The 3,928-nt window shown below is 42.8% G+C and overlaps 1 pseudogene; it reads right to left on the bottom strand.

The window, feature by feature from the left end:
* Positions 1 to 2,702: 2,702 nt before the first annotated feature.
* Positions 2,703 to 2,819, bottom strand: LOC126417311 (5S ribosomal RNA; annotated as a pseudogene).
* Positions 2,820 to 3,928: the final 1,109 nt, after the last annotated feature.

Here is a 3,928-nt window from a genome sequence, read left to right on the forward strand (position 1 = left end):
TGGGAGAGCTTGCGCTGGAGCTAGCCCCGACAACGACCGCTTCCTTTCTCTGTCTCCCTGCATCTCCCTCCCCCTTTCTCTCGGAGAGGATCAGCCTCTGCGCAGACGCTGTCAGGTTGGCGGCCCGCTGTCTCAGCAGGCGCGCCACAGCCTGTCGGCGAACCAGAGGTCGCAGTCATCACACGCCACTCCCCACCCACCCCAGAGCAGGGCTGCCGGCTCCGTCTAAGAGACCACTTAGCTCCGTCACCCATCCGAGGCTGAGTTTCCCGCAGTAATACTACTGCATTGTTTCATCTATACACAAAGAATTCCCTTCAAGTTCTATTGTTATTGTTTTGAGACATTAAAAGTACCATGGTGAGAATAAGAACATAAAATCCACAAACAGCGCTAAAAACAGACAAATTAATGCCAAAAAACTAAGGAAGACAAAGCATAATTCTATTCAGTAAATTTAATTCAGCTACCACCGAAGGAAGAGCCGCTATATTTAATGATCTTAAAAGAAATCTTCAAAGTGCCATGGCCGAAGTGGACAAGATGTAAAATAAAGATTGATAATAACAAGAGAAGCGTTCCTGGAAAAGAGAATTTTATTTCTGGAGTTCCGTGTTTGCGAATTTTTTTTTTTTTGACGCTCCCTTATGTAGAACACAACGAACTTATTTTTTATGAACCCAGATATATTACGACACCTATGTATCACCTTCTGTGGGTTGACTGAAAATTACACTGCTAGTCAGGGTTGGGGTTGGGTCGTTTGGGGGAAGAGACCAAACTACGGGGTCATCGGTGTCATTGGATTCGGGAAGGACGAAGACGGAAATCGGCCGTGCCCTTTCAAAGGAACCATCCCGGCATTTGCCTGGAGCGATTTAGAGCAATCACGGAAAACCTAAATCAGGATGGTCGGACACGGGATTGAACCGTCGTCCTCCCGAATGCGAGTCCAGTGTGTTAACCACTGCGCCACATCGCTCGGTACACTGCTAGTGAAAACGAAATTTTGCAGACCGGCTTTTGTGGCCTTTTATGTGGTTTTTGCAGCATGTCACATTTTCCATCCTGTTGTGCATCTCTGGTGTATACCTCTTTCTGTTACTATCGTCTCCACTGTTTTTGACACTTTTTTTATATTTCACTCTCATCTTTCTTCTCTTCACACGAATTTTACACAAAACGAGATTCGAGCAAACGCTTCGTTCTCCATTGTCACTGAGAGGCCAAAAGAAGAAATTTTGCTAACATCGAATATAAATTTAAATGTCAGGAAGTCAGTCCTGAAGGAATCTGTCTGGAGTGTAGAGTTGCACCGAGTGAAACGTGAACGATAAACAGACCAAACAAAGAAAACAGAAGCATTTGAAATGTGATGCTATCTAGCAGTGATACGCAAACTATTCCTCTGATGAAACGCTTTGAGAATAGACGTAATTTGATGGGACTGCTTGTTTATATTGAAGGTTAATAATTTTGTTAAAAGGTGAGAAAAGCTTGTTTTATTCAGTGATTACTTCAGTTTTAAATTATAACTAATAACACAGAAGTCATAATAAAATTCAAAGAGATTGATGTCATCAATGTGTCGGATAAACGCCACTTTATTAGTTTTTCGCGGAGCACGTATTCAAGACAGTTTGGCAAACCATACTATTGAAGACTGCTGAAAGTTAGATGGTTAAATCTAATAAGTAATAAGGAATTACTAAACAGAACTGAGGGAAAAATAAATTTATGGTACAGTTTGACTAAAAACAGGGATGAGTTCATACGACACATCCTGAGCCATCAAGGAATGTTTCGTAATGTAAGGAATCAGTTTGATAATTGAAGGAAGTATAGAAGGAAAAATTTGTACAGGTAGACCAAGGCTTGAGTTTCGCAAGCAAGCGCAAATGGATGTAGCTTGCAATAGTCAAGAAGAGATGAGGCTTTCACACGAGGATAGACTACCATGTAGAACTGCATCAGCCGGCCGAAGTGACCGTGCGATTAAAGGCGCTGCAGTCTGGAACCGCAAGGCCGCTACGGTCGCAGGTTCGAATCCTGCCTCGGGCATGGCTGTTTGTGATGTCCTTAAGTTAGTTAGGTTTAACTACTTCTAAGTTCTAGGGGACTAATGACCTCAGCAGTTGAGTCCCATAGTGCTCAGAGCCATTTGAACCAGAACTGCATCAAACCAGGATTCGAACTGAAGACAGCATAAACAACATACGCAAATTCTTTGCTGATCTCATCTCTCTCTCTGTCTCTCTCTCTCTCTCTCTCTCTCTCTCTCTCTCCCCCCCCCCCCCCCCCTTTCCATCAGAAACTACGGTACTCAAACAGTTAAAATGCTCTAACGCTCAGAACAAATTTTACACGATTCTCAAATTCCTTCAATATAAACTTTGCCAAATAACGATACCGGTAGATAAAAGATAGGAGACGGTATTTTATATCCACTGTACACAGATTATCATATGAAAGCAACTAAATTTTTCCTATTTTCTTTAAAGCACTCCGTCTTCAGGCCACAAGTGGCCCATCGGGACCATCCGACCGCCGTGTCATCCTCAGCTGAGGATGCGGATAGGAGGGGCGTGTGGTCAGCACACCGCTCTCCCGGTCGTTATGATGGTTTTCTTTGACCAGAGCCGCTACTATTCGGTCGAGTAGCTCCTCAATTGGCATCACGAGGCTGAGTGCACCCCGAAAAATGGCAACAGCACATGGCGGCTGGATGGTCACCCATCCAAGTGCCAGCCACGCCCGACAGCGCTTAACTTCGGTGATCTCACGGGAACCGGTGTATCCACCGCGGCAAGGCCGTTGCCCTCCTATTTTCTTGAATTCTTATACAAATCTCGCACCTTGTTTACCAACTACAGTTGAAAGGTCGCTCCGTCTTTATCACCATCGAACAACGGTCCTTTGCGTGCGGAGGAACAAAATCCTTTCCGATCCAGAGGCTGAACAACACCTGGGGTATCCCAGCCTAAAGAGTCATATGACCATTTTCCTTCTTTGATGCAGTTACAAAAGTGACAATCGAGTGGATGGGCAACTAACGTTCCAGGTGACAGGTACGTTAGGGCCTATTGTAAAATGGTGCGTACCTTACACAACATCTTAATTTCTTAACTTCTGGTATGTTGATTAGAGTTTCACAGTCATGTAGAAATTTTTAAGGACATCTTATTTGCCGTTTAACTGCAGAAAATATTTATTTCACTATTGCAATTTGGGATATTTTCAAGTGGTACTGTAAAATATGTTGCTTAAAGTCGGACGTGCTGAAACAAAATATTTTGCAGTAATACTTGAAAGTGGCCCAAGGTTCGGAACTGCAATGATGAAATAATAATTTCTTCAGTCAACGGCGATTGTGATGTCATTTAAAATATTTTATTATGTTGTATGTAGGTAGCCCTCGGAACCGTCTCTAATGACCTCTCTGTCGACGAGACGTTAAACCCAATCTTTCTTCCTTCCTTCCTTTCCCATCGAAATCTCTGCCCTAAATGGTGAGGAACCAAAATACCGCAAGATTCTGACAATTTTTTCAATTTTGTTTTCCATAACTACTGTCTTGCATTTTACAACTACACACACGTGGATCTTTTTTGTACAGCCTTAAATTAGCTACACTCTCCTCCTGTTAAACTTATTTCTACTTCACCTTCTTCTCGTGTTACAGAACTTCAAAGGAATGGAAACTTTCTGGTATCAAAAGACTGCAAAAATTGTACGTTTTAACATTATAACTTTAAATTTGCCACATTTTAAAAGCTTAATGGATCATCCCTGCCTATTTTCCCTCCCTTGCCAATAGGATGTTCATTTCTCCTGGGTTGGTGAGTTGGTTGATCACGGGAGAAATTGTCCTTGGGAGATAAAAAGCTGTTGGTACCCCTTCCCTGTCCACCGTCTATTGCGATTTATA

The sequence above is a fragment of the Schistocerca serialis genome, chromosome 8 (genome assembly GCF_023864345.2).
Source record: "Schistocerca serialis cubense isolate TAMUIC-IGC-003099 chromosome 8, iqSchSeri2.2, whole genome shotgun sequence".
In the NCBI taxonomy this organism is placed as follows: Eukaryota; Metazoa; Arthropoda; class Insecta; order Orthoptera; family Acrididae; genus Schistocerca; species Schistocerca serialis.